At 41.2% G+C, this 13,500-nt stretch overlaps 1 pseudogene; it reads left to right on the top strand.

Moving 5' to 3' along the window:
- LOC130927954 (zinc finger protein 135-like) overlaps positions 1 to 13,500 on the top strand; it is a 42,358-nt pseudogene that overhangs the window by 2,710 nt on the left and 26,148 nt on the right.

Below are 13,500 nucleotides of genomic sequence, written 5' to 3'. Positions count from 1 at the left end.
CACAACGGTTGGTAACAAGAACCTGACCTGTTTATTCAGTGACAAACACAAAACATAAATAAACAGAAATGGCATAGTCAGTCAGTAAAACGTGCAAATAATATTGTAAACTGTCTTAAAAAAGCAAAACACACAAACAACCTCAGTGGAAAATCCCACAATCCCACCAAGCTATTAGATGCTTTTAATGTTTCGTGCATTAGTTACAAAAATTGTATAAAAAGCCTCTCAGGTTTAAATAAACGACTATTTCAATATCAAGTTAACATTTTAAAACAGTAAATAAAATACTCAAGTCCCCATTCTGTATCGGCAGGTTTAAACTACCTTCAATTCATTTAATTTGTTGTTAAAATTGCTCCCGTTATTCCATAATTTCCCTTCTGTCTACTTTCGACATGTGAAAGTTTTAAAACTGTTTTGAAGATAGATTCAATCATGATTTTGCCGATTTAGGAGTATTTTAGATAAAAAGTTAATTAGGTTCGCTTGGAAGGTTCACAACAGCCTACTAGGGAAGTCTCCTGCTTTAAGATGGCGGCTGTTGCTAACGCCGTCGAGTCTGTCATTTTGCATTTAGTTCTATAGACCCTACCCACGTGACGTCACAACTCCTTCCTCCTGACTGGTGCAGCCCAGTTGTCCGTCAACACATCATGTTTACCTGTTACGGCTACGTACATTCCTCCTATTTACGACGTGTTTTTCTGCTCGTTAACATTAATAATCAAAATGGTGAAGGCGTGTGTGGCGGTCGGTTGCAATAACAGAGAAGATAGACGGAGAAGACGGAGAGACTTGAAGTTCTACCGGATTCCGAGAGACCCGGAGAGAAGAGAGCGAGATGGGCTGCTGCAATTTGACGAGAAAACTGGGCTCCAAACGATTACCACAGATTATGTAGTAGTCATTTTATATCTGGTAAGATGCATTTAATATATATTTAGAGGGTTTTGGGCTGACAGCCACAATTAAGATCATTGCTAGGCTAATCGCCGACAACATACACGTATGTATGTAGTGAGAGTGCTATCGCTAAACCATATAAACATTAAAAGCCCTAACTCCATTGACAAACGACATGAAATACATTAGACTTGACAGTGGATGTTAGCAATAACAAGATTTTGAATTGAAAATTTCGTAACTCACCTTTCCAAGCACAAGATAGATTCCTGCCGAATTTTCGTGGACGAGGACCTGTTTCACCCAACCAGCAACGAAGTATTTATAAGCCTCCAAGCTCTTAAAGTTTTTCAAACTTTCGTGAGACTAGGCTGATTTTGTGTGGACAAGATAGTTGTACGTATCAGGGTAGCTAGCAGATGTCAGGCAAATACGGCGGAGACAGCGGGTCGAAAAACATCGATTTAGGCATCAAATATGGATCTGGCGAATGGATAAACTGAAGCTTTTCCACATAACGCCTTTTATGCAACGCATCAAGTGAGTTTACGGCATCCGAAAGCACCGGGTCTTCCATGAAATGCATTATAAATTGCTCGATCAATTGAGACCATTGATAATACAGACACAAAATGACGGACAAGGGGGCGGAACCATACAGCGAGCACGTGATTTTGTGACGTCGGTGGGTAGGGTCTATATACATATGATATCTATTATCTACAGTAAAACGATGTTGGCGTAGTTTGTAGCGGCTGTCAGCAGCAGTCAGGTATTCTTGTGTCTTTTTATCCAGCGGCATGAGTTGAACTAAAGCCGTGAGTTGAGCATTGGCATTACCCGGGTCTAAACAAGCATTATATTTATTTTCGGGACGCAATGCGGTCAGTTTCTCATTGCGTCCCGAAGACCGCGCTGTGTATTAGTTCCGCTTTACTTGACATATTTCAATAATCGGAATTTGGATGTTTGTGAATCGTTCTCGAATCTTCCAAGGCCGAATCGCTCAAGGATGTAATGACGGCTGGGCATGTTGTACCGTGGTTCTAAGTGTTGGATGGTGCGTCTTTACTCAAGAGAGATAATGGCTCGTCATCCAGAATGAATTCTTCGGCAATGACTCTTGTTATTCCCTGGGCTTTGGGACTGTCGAGTGCCAGTTTTTCACGCATAGCAAAAGTTTCTGCCAGTGTTAGGTGCGTAGGACCTTTCTTTTTGTCTTCGGTTTTCTTAACATACTTCTTATATTGTTTGTGGTGGTATTTCGCTAAATGCTTGATTAGGTTGGTTGTATTAAAACTTCTTACAGCTTTACCACCATGCTTAACTTTATTGTGGCATATGTTGCACTCTGCCTCTTCGTCTTTGTCGTACTTTAAGGTGAAATAATCCCACACAGTTGACAGTTTTACCGATAGTCTCTCGGTAAATTGGGAGACGGTAATGTAAATGTAGTGTGTTGAAGGTGTGCCGTAAAATGCAGACCGGATTTTAGGGAAACCGAAGCAAAAACTGGAATGGATTATGTAAATCGGTGCACTGGAAAACCCGGACCGGACTTCGGGGAAAAAAACTGGATCGGAATTCTGGATCGGAATTTTTTCATTTTTTTGCCCATATTGGCGTCCGATCCGATCCAAATATCGGATCGGGACATCTCTAATTTTGACTCATCTACATCAAAGGATGATCAATACAAAGATCATGTATAATCTAATGCTTCGTCATAGCTCCCAGCTAAGGTAAAGTGTGTAGCAGTTTACAGCCGCATTAACCCTACGTAATAATGACTTTTTTCCCTCGTAGCAATAGTACAACTTTATTCTCGTAGTTCTCTTTTACTAAAGGCCATATCTCCCATTCCTAATATGGATTTACGAGAGACTGCACACGACAGTGAGACCCTCCTTTTATCCGTTGAATTAAAAAGCTGTAATGTGAAGTAAGGTTGGCCAACCATGTTTTTGAATAATATCAATGGCTAAACAGTTATCAGCATATTTTCATTATTAAAAGTTGTATGAGTGGCCAAATGCAGGGTACGTAAATGGACATCTTTTGTTCGCACGAAGCGAATTAATTTCACGCCGTCATCGAGTAGTGTTCTCTGCTGCAAACACTTCGAAGATCCCTGCTTTTGATCAAGGATTTGCCTAAAAGTAAGTGAGATTTTTGGATAGATGACGGATGACTTTGTCAAAGCATAGCTGCCTACTGTTGTGGCATGAACAGTATAATCTAGCAACGTTAGCCGAAAGTTAACTCGTGGCAATCCCCGATCACAGTTGTTGTTGCGTTCGCTAGGTTAAGCGTGTTTAAATTGTGCGTCATCTACGATCATGTCCGAAAGGGTTAATCCACTGTCAATTGGGAAATGGGTGTGGATGTGCATATAAACGGGTTGGCGTCGCGGTAATTCACGGTCACGTTGCAGTAAGAGACGCACACCGCCGGTGAGTTTGTGCACATTTATTTGTATTTGTATTATGTCATTCTCAACTTTCCACATGTGTTTTTTTTTTTAACTCTCCTTTAACTGTCGACGAGATATTGTTCTTGCCGACGCATTTACTTTATTGACTATGTCAACAACTTCAACTAGTCGGGACGGCACTATTACATTGGGTCATAGTGGATGACAACAAGATACGAATAAATACAAAATGTTCACAGAGGATTACTTCTGAAGCAGTACATTTTTGGGGGGACAGGTTATGGCAAATGAAGGCATAAAATTTGGCCCATGTGTGATTATGGTCTTGGTCTTTCAGATGTCAGTCAAGCGCATCGTCCTGAACGCTTGGAGTCTGCTCGCATGGAGGAAGAGGAAGAGTCGCTATACATCATAAAGGTGGAGGAAGAATTCGTCCACATTAAAGAGGAGCAGGAAGAGTATTTCATTAGAGTGGAGAACCCTCACATTGAGGAGCAGCAGCAACCTCATCCCCTCAAAAAGGAGGAGGAGGACCCTCCATATATTAAAGTGGAGGTGGTGAACCTCCCCAAGTGGACTGGTGAGCCCTTACAGGGTGAAGATGGAGGTCCGAGTGAGGCTAGCAGAGGGGCGGAGCTTCTGAGTGGCAGCAGTTCAAAAGAAGGATTCCAAGCAGACAACCTCATCACTCGACCATCAGAGAGTGACAACTTCACATCACACTCGCTGTTCTGTGAGTATTACGTTACTCACCTTGAGGGGAATGTGGGGCTCTCTGTGAAGAAGAAACCGGAATTGTCATTTGGTGGCATTCGTTGAATCCGTCGAGTCTTTATGAGCCAATGTGTCCAATCCTTGTTGTTTTACAAATTATGACTGACTCATTTTGACATCGGCACATCAGAGCGAGTTTAAGGTGCATTACATCTATGTGTAAACTTATGAAACGGAATAACCTTGTAGGGATGTCCCGATCCAGGTTTTTGCACTTCCGATCCAATACCGATATTGTTTTGCACTTCCGATCCAATACCGATACTGGCCGATACCGATGCCGGCCTATCTGATCATGTGTTAAAGTTTAAAGTTATTTAGCCTCCTTACTTAGTTGTCGGACTCATTTTGAAAAGAGTTTTAGTACTCTTGATAACGACTAGCCAGCTGAATTAGGTGAGTTTGAATAACACACACTGCTTGGTTATAAGAAACTGACCTATTTATTCAATGACAAACACAAAACATTATAAATAACTAACAGAAATGGCATAGTCAGTCAGTAAAACGTGCAAATTATATTGTAAACTGTCTTAAAAAAGCAAAACACACAAACAACCTCAGTGGAACCCCCCCCCCCCCCCCCCAAGCTATTAGATGCTTTTAATGTTTCGTGCATTAGTTACAATAATTGTATAAAAAGCCTCTCAGGTTTAAATAAACGACTATTTCAGTATCAAGTTAACATTTTAAAACAGTAAATAAAATACTCAAGTCCCAATTCTGTATCAGCAGCTTTAAACTACATTGAATTCATTTAATTTTGCGAATCAACTGTTAAAGTTGTTAAAATTGCTCCCCTTATTCCATAATTTCCCTTCTGTCTACTTTCGACGTGTGAAAGTTTTAAACTGTTTTGAAGATAGATTCAAGTCATGATTTTCCCGATTTAGGAGTATTTTAGATAAAAAGTTAATTAGGTTCGCGTGGAAGGTTCACAACAGCCTACTAGGGAAGTCTCCTGCTTTAAGATGGCGGCCGTTTAGTTTTCCATACTTCAATGTTGCATACACCGTCGAGAATGTCATCCTGCATCTAGTTCTATATACATATGATATCTATTATCTACAGTAAAACGATGTTGACGTAGTTTGTAGCGGCTATCAGCAGCAGTCAGGTATTGTCTTTTTTATCCAGCGGCATGAGTTGAGCTAAAGCCGTGAGTTGAGCATTGGCATTACCCGCGTCGATGACAAGAATGATGTTTACTCTCGGGACGCAATGCGGCCCGTTTCTCATTGCTTCCCGAAGACCGCGCTGTGTATTAGTTCCGCTTTACTTGACATATTTCAATAATCGGAATTTGAATGTTTGTGAATCGTTCTCGAATCTTCCAAGGCCGAATTGCTCAAGGATGTAATGACGGCTGGGCATGTTGTACCGTGGTTCTAAGTGTTGGATGGTGCGTCTTTACTCACGAGAAATAATGGCTCGTCATCCAGAATGAATTCTTCGGCAATGACTCTTGTTATTCCCTGGGCTTTGGGACTGTCGAGTGCCAGTTTGTCACGCATAGCAAATGTTTCTGCCAGTGTTAGTTGCGTGGGACATTTCTTTTTGTCTTCGGTTTTCTTAACATACTCCTCATTGTTTGTGGTGGCATTTCGCTAAATGCTTGATTAGGTTGGTTGTATTAAAACTTCTTACAGCTTTACCACCACGCTTGACTTTATTGTGGCATATGTTGCACTCTGCCTCTTAGTCTTTGTCGTCCTTTAAAGTGAAATGATCCCACACAGCTGCCAGTTTTACCGATAAAGTCTCTCGGTAAATTGGGAGACGGTAATGTAAATGTAGTGTGTTGAAGGTGTGCCGTAAAATGCGGACCGGATTTTAAGGAAACCGAAGCAAAAACTGGAATGGATTATGTAAATCGGTGCGCTGGAAAACCCGGACCAGATTTTTGGGGGGGGGGAACTGGATCGGAAGTCTGGATCGGAATTTTTCCGTGTTGGCCGATCCGATACCGATGCGCATTTTTTTGCCCATATTGGCGTCCGATCCGGTCCAAATATCAGATCGGGACATCTCTAATTTTGACTCATCTAAATCAAAGGATGATCAATACAAAGATCATGTATCATCTAATGCTTCGTCATAGCTCTCAGCCTAGGTAAAGTGTGTAGCAGTTTACAGCCGCATTAACCCTACGTAATAAGGACTTTTTTCCCTAGTAGCAATAGTACAACTTTATTCTCGTAGTTCTCTTTTACTAAAGGCCATATCTCCCATTCCTAATATGGATTTACGAGAGACTGCACACGACAGTGAAACCCTCCTTTTATCCGTTGAATTAAAGCTGTAATGTGAAGTAAGGTTGGCCAACCATGTTTTTGAATAATATCAATGGCTAAACAGTTATAAGCATATTTTCATTATTAAAAGTTGTATGAGTGGCCAAAGGATAGCAGGGCACGTAAATGGACATCTTTCGTTCGCACGAAGCGAATGAATTTCCCGCCATCATCGAGTTGTGTTCTCTGCTGCAAACACTTCGAAGATCCCTGCTTCCTTAACCGGTCTGCTTATGATCAAGGATTTGCCAAAAAGTAAGTGTGACTTTTGGATAGATGACTGATGACTTTGTCAAAGCATAGCTGCCTACTGTTGTGGCATGAACAGTATAAGCTAGCGACGTTAGCCGAAAGTTAACTCGTGGCAATCCCCGATCATAGTTGTTGTTGCGTTCGCTAGGTTAAGCGTGTTTAAATTGTGCGTCATCTACGATCATGTCCGAAAGGGTTAATCCACTGTCAATTGGGAAATGGGTGTGGATGTGCATATAAACGGGTCGGCGTCGCGGTAATTCACGGTAGAGCTGGGCGGTAAACCGAAAATTTACCGTCACCGAAATTCTTCACGATGACCGACGTAATTTTGACCATGTCGGTAAATTCGGTAAATTAATAAAACAAGAAAATAGTCTTTTCATCCCGCTTTGACTCTGTGTTGTTCGTCTATGCTCATTCCCCTTTAAGAAAGCAGTGAATGTACTTACGTAGGGAGTCACGTGATCATCAGGAAGCCAATCAAACAGAAGCCCGGTAAGCTACCGCGAGCAGCTAATGCTACAAGCAAAACGTGATGGAGTGTGGCTTAAGGGAGGTTCGCCGAACTATCACCCGACATTTAATAGACTCTTGGTGGCATCCAGACGGGCTTTCACCAGCTGTCCTCCCTTGTTCTCACAATTTCCGGAGATGGTGCTTTCAGTGCTTTCTACCGGTAGCCAGGCCACAGGCTAACGCTAGCCGCTAACGCTAGCGGCCGCTAGCGGCTAACGCTACAAATGAACGTGATGGAGTCGGATAGCGGCTCTAACCTTGTCGAAACGGCTGAATTTAATGAGTGGATTGGGCATGGACTGCATCTAGCAATTACTATGTCGCGTTATTTTGTATCTGACTGTGTGTGATTTCTCTGATAGCTTTTGTGATGGTAAAGCATTCAGCATAAAGCACAAATGGCCCCAGCTATTTTTCTGTATGTGTTTAATTCTGTGTCATTATTGCTATCATAAAATCTTAAGTGTTTCATTTGCAGAAGATCAATATAGCTTTAATGTGTGTCTGTCTGTTTGGGGGTTCATGTATGTGTGCATTTATTAAAAAATGCACTGGGGGGGAGACCCTGAAACCATAAAGTAAACACTTGTATTGAATAATTATGTCACAGCAGCCATTAACAATAAATTGTCTTTTTGAAGTGTACTGTTCGAGCTGCAAGTCATTTGTGTTACAATGACATGTTTGCACAGGCATATCGATTTTGACAATGTACATTGTTCAAGCCATACACTCTGTTATAAATGCTCATACTTGAATTCTTATTGTTTACAATTCATTTGTATAAACCTAATGTCTAGACTGCATGTACATTTGTTAAATATATCAAATTGAATGCTGGTAACTAAATCAACAAGAAACTTGATCTCCTCCCTTGCGCTCGATTTATCGGTTATATCGCTGTTTGAATCATTGTTTGAAGGGCTTTGTATGGCGGCCGTATGTATGGAGCTGCCATCGCTGTTCCCGGTGTGACGTATCACTTCCGGGTTCGTCCCCTTTCAGGCTCGAACTTCGGAAACGCGATTATTTTGTCAAATATACAACATATAAATTAATTTTTTCATGCTTTATTTGTTGGACAATGTTTAATTACTTTACTTGTGACCCTATTTGGCATGTGAAGAAATTACTTCACATTACTGCTTTAAGTCCGTGCTTTGGCCACGGTGGTCTGCTTTTTTGGCTTTGTGCAGCTTTCCTCGCTTGCATCCCGAGCGTCTGACATTCTCAACTTTCCACGTGTGTTTTTTATTTCTTTTAACTCTCCTTTAACCGTCGACGAGATATTGTTCTTGTCGACGCATTTACTTTATCGACTGTCAACAACTTCAACTAGTCGGGACGGCTCTATTACATTGGGTCATAGTGGATGACAACAAGATACGAATAAATACAAAATGTTCACAGAGGATTACTTCTGAAGCAGTACATTTTTGGGGGGACAGGTTATGGCAAATGAAGACATAAAATTTGACCCATGTGCAGTGTTGTTAATCTTACTGAAAAAAAGTAATTAGTTATAGTTACAAATTACTTCTCCCAAAAAGTAATTGCGTTAGTAACTCAATTACCTGAATGTAAGAGTAATTAGTTACTTGGCAAAGTAATTGGTGATAATTACTTTTTTTTTTTTTTTTTCCCTCAAAAAAAAAAAAAAAAACCATTGGCCACACTATGTGAAGTTTTTTGTGAAGGTTTTTGGTACAATTGGCCCGAGCCCAATTCTTTACCCTAATTTACCCTTTACCCTGAATCAACTGTTAAAAGTTGTTAAAATTGCTCCCATTATTGCATTAGTTCCCTTCTCTCTACTTTCGACATATGAAAATTTTAAAACTGTTTCATCATTTAAAGATAGATTCAAGTCAAGAATTTGCCGATTTAGAAGTATTTTAGATAAAAAGTTACTTAGGTTCGCTAGGAAGGTTCTCTACAACAGAGCCGTCCTAAAAAGTCTACTGCTTTAAGATGGCGCCTGTCTACTAACTCATTTAGTGCCATGTCTGTCATTTTGCATCTAGTTATATCTATGTACAGTACATGTGATATCTACAATGTCTACCATATCTACCATAGCATGCGGGCGTAGTTTGTACTAGCTTTCGGCTACAACATGTATTATTGGAGCTACCTAGCATCGTGTTTGCTCGGCGTCACAACTTTCTTGCCTCCTCCCTACTCCTGCTCTGCTCTGTCGTCTCGGTGAGTCCGTCTCCCTCAGACTTTTCGACCAATATAGTAACGCATAGTAATGCATGCCTTTCCGTCCTCAGTAACGGTAACGGCGTTGCCAAGATGAGAAAAATAATTAATTAGATTACCCACTACTGAAAAAAATAACGCCGTTAGTAACGCCGTTATATTGTAACGCCGTTATTAACAACACTGCCCATGTGTGATTATGGTCTTGGTCTTTCAGATGTCAGTGAAGCGCATCGTCCTGAACGCCTGGAGTCTGCTCGCATGGAGGAAGAGGAAGAGTCGCTATACATCAAAAAGGTGGAGGAAGAATTCGTCCACATTAAAGAGGAGCAGGAGGAGTATTGCATTAGAGTGGAGAACCCTCACATTGAGGAGCAGCAGCAACCACATCCCCTCAAAAAGGAGGAGGAGGAGGACCCTCCATATATTAAAGTGGAGGTGGTGAACCTCCCCAAGTGGACTGGTGAGCCCTTACAGGGTGAAGATGGAGGTCCGAGTGAGGCCAGCAGAGGGGCGGAGCTTCTGAGTGGCAGCAGTTCAAAAGAAGGATTCCAAGCAGACAACCTCATCACTCGACCATCAGAGAGTGACAACTTCACATCACACTCGCTGTTCTGTGAGTATTACGTTACTCACCTTGAGGGGAATGTGGGGCTCTGTGTGAAGAAGAAACCGGAACTGTCATTTGGTGGCATTCGTTGAATCCGTCTAGTCTTTATGCGACAATGTGTCCAATCCTTGTTGTTTTACAAATTATGACTGACTCATTTTGACATCGCCACATCAGAGCGAGCACAGGGCAGAAAACACTCAGGTGGCTTGAAATTCCGTTCAGAGACCCCCAATTCGACCATATTTAAAAAATTTCAACATACATGTCTGATTCATCATTGGATACTTTAAAATATATATATTTTTTCTGAGTAGGGGGGCAGTTTTGACACCCTAAAAGTAGGTGAAATCATGTTAGCTAAAAATCTGAGTTTCTCATTTTAAAAACAAGTTTCGGACACCCGTACTTGTACATATTAAATAATAAACAGTTCAAGTCACGTTATCCAGCAGAAAATTAATTAAAATCAACAAAGGGGAGATAATTAGTCAATTTTGGAGACGGGGAAGTTTTTTTTTTAATTGGGCCAAACTTTGTTAATTTCCTAGTTAGCAGGAGTAAGGACTACCTATCTGTAGTAATCAGGAGGCCCTTCTCGGATGATGCCAACGTCTTCATCTCTGCCGTATGTATTGAGGCTTCTTGAGGTAATTCACAGGGAAGCCATTGTCATCATCATGCACGTCATTGTTTCCTCTCGCACAACTGGTACTCAGGGGCTGACACTGTCTGCGGTCCACATCCCACCAGACTGACGTTATTCCAAACCGCCGTCCAACATTAATTTGTTGCAGTCTTTGTCATTGTGTAGCCCATATTCCAGCAATTGTGCGTTTTGTACTCAGCAAGTATTAAAGGGTAATGTTTACAAATGCTCCCATATGTAAAACGAGGCGCAGAAATGTCGCGTCTCTATTGTTCGCCTCCATGGTTTACAAAACATTGCGGTATATAAACATGTGCCGGTTACCGGTTTGAAGGTATAACTTAGTATGAAAACGACACCGTTTCAAAATCACTAAAATTTTTTGTCATACCGTCCCGCAGGTATTAGCTATTGTTTGTATCCCAAAAATGCAGGTTGAAATCCATCGCAGCTGCACGTATGGTTCACCCCTCCCCTCCCCTTCCAGTCGTTGCTCAGTGTGTCAGCTGTGCTACACGATGGCTGCAGGTGTTGAAACAACTTAACTTTTTGCTAGTTGCTGGTATGGGTTTGGTTAGGTTTGTAGCCTTGATCTCGCGAGAGAAGGCTCAGTAGCTCTACGATCGAAGGCTTCAAATGTGTCAGTTATTGTTTAGTTTCTTTCACACCCGTCTGTGGCAAATCATCCAAGTGAGAGGCTGTAGTCAGTCACTCTATGAAGCCTTGAATAAAGACAAGCATTTTTTCTTTGTTATTCTTGTTCAGAAATAATTCACATAATGAATAGGGGTGGGAACCTCTTGGTACCCCATTAAACGATACGATTGATGATGCAAAGCTCACGATAACGATCTCACAATATGGCGGTATAACGATTATTGATACATTGGTCGGGAAATCGTTCTACAAAACAACTAATAAACATGAAGAACAAGCGCTTGTCATCCTTCTGCTGTGAGTTTATCGCTGGTAGACGTCGGATCCATTTGAAATGGGTGTGTGAACGAATGTTCTTTCACTGCCATCCCTCCCACTTCAAAGGGATCAGTTGTCAATGGCCGTCAATGGCAACTAATGACTTTAATTTGGGGGCATTTTAGGTCATTTGTTGTTCATTTTGGGGCATTTCTGACTCACTTCCTGTTAATTCTTCCAGTCTAAGTGGATTGGGTGTCTAGCGCTGTCAATGGCAGCCAGAGTTAAGAGAGAGAGAAAGGTAAATTTGCAGTAATGCATCTTTAATTATTGACGAAGGTTCTCTTTGTACACCAACAGTAAAGCTAGTTAAGTAAACAACAGTATTCACATGAACTACAATTTGCACAAAGGGATGCTTCAGTTGTATGTTTACTTTCACACTTGCTTCATTTGTGAATGGTGTCATGCATACTGTGATGTTGTCCTTTTTTTTAAAATTAATATTTTAACATCTCACAAATAATATACATTGTACTTACAGTGATGAGTAAATATAGTCCATTTCCATTATTGTTGTCGGCGTCGCATGACGTCACATGGGCTCGCTGCCGGACTTCCACAGTGTCACTCGTGAACTACATGAACATGTTTGCTCACAATATGTCTCACGTGCTTTAAGTGCAAATAAAGTACACAACAGTCCTCTTAGATCTCAGTGTGCAAAAAAAGGCGTCATTGTAACCTGTAGGGCAACGTGTTGGGCAGAAAATGATGCGAATAGCCAGCAGTCAAACCAAGTTTAAAACATTTATTCATTCGTTTTTAAGCAAGCTTCCGGACTCTCGGGAGCAACATTTGATAAAGTGAGACACAGGCAGGATGATCATCAACAACGTGGACAGCGCATTTACGTGACAAAAATAAGGTAAGGTGATGCAAAAAAATCAAACCGCTGTGTGTATGAATGCCATCTACACGACAGCTCTGGATGCTAACTATCTCCATAATAATGTAACGAATCTGGTTATACTATAGTGGGGGTATTTGCTTGCATTCTTGAATGCACAGCATGAATTACGGAGGTGTGGCAGACAGCAGCCGTGTGTTGTATAAGTTCCCAAAATAAAGAATTGCAACTTTACTAAGCGGGTGACACTTTGTAGACGTTACAAAATTATTGGAATAAGTTGAATCACACAGTAGTTTACCGTGAAGATCTGCAAACATTTTTTCACATCCCTCTCTGGTTCAGTCTCTAGAGCAGGAGTGGTAGCTGCAGGGCTGGCCCAGCCTATACGCACATTATGCAGCTGCATAGGGCCCCTGACCACTAGGGGGACCCCAATCTGGCAATTGTTTAATTAGGGCCCGAGCACTAAGCGTGCGAAGGCCCTATTGTTTTGCAAAGGATAAAATTTTTTTTTTTTTTTTTTTAATTTATTTTTTCAGGGCAAATGAAAACGGCCAATTTGGAGGCCTGAACATGCACGGAAAGTCAACAAAATTTGCACATGCGTGCGGAAAATTGTAAATTTCGATAATTTTGCAACATTGAAAAAAAATGTAACAAAATGGCTCAGTGGCGCCCCCTTGAAATTTTAAAATTGTCCTATAACATTAGGGTCTGTCAGCGTAGAGCAGTGAAATTTGGGGAGTCTATATACCTTGTCCAAAACCGCTCCAAAAAAGCATTGGCACCCATATTCTAAACCCAACAGGAAATCGGTTATTTTTATTTTTAAATTGGTAAGACTGTTCAGGAGACATATGAGATCTTAAGTTTTCAAAATGGTGAGTTTTCATTTAAGGGTCTGACCTGGGCGTGGTCCCAAAGTCGGCCATTTTTTTGGCAAAACACCAAATTCAGAAAATGACTAAAAACTATGATACAACGTTCAATCTTTTTCATATCTGGCATGCATGTGAGGTATCCCAGCCT

The sequence above is a fragment of the Corythoichthys intestinalis genome, chromosome 13 (assembly GCF_030265065.1).
Source record: "Corythoichthys intestinalis isolate RoL2023-P3 chromosome 13, ASM3026506v1, whole genome shotgun sequence".
In the NCBI taxonomy this organism is placed as follows: Eukaryota; Metazoa; Chordata; class Actinopteri; order Syngnathiformes; family Syngnathidae; genus Corythoichthys; species Corythoichthys intestinalis.
Note: the sequence above shows the minus strand (reverse complement) of the source record. Positions and strands in the feature narration are given on the sequence as shown.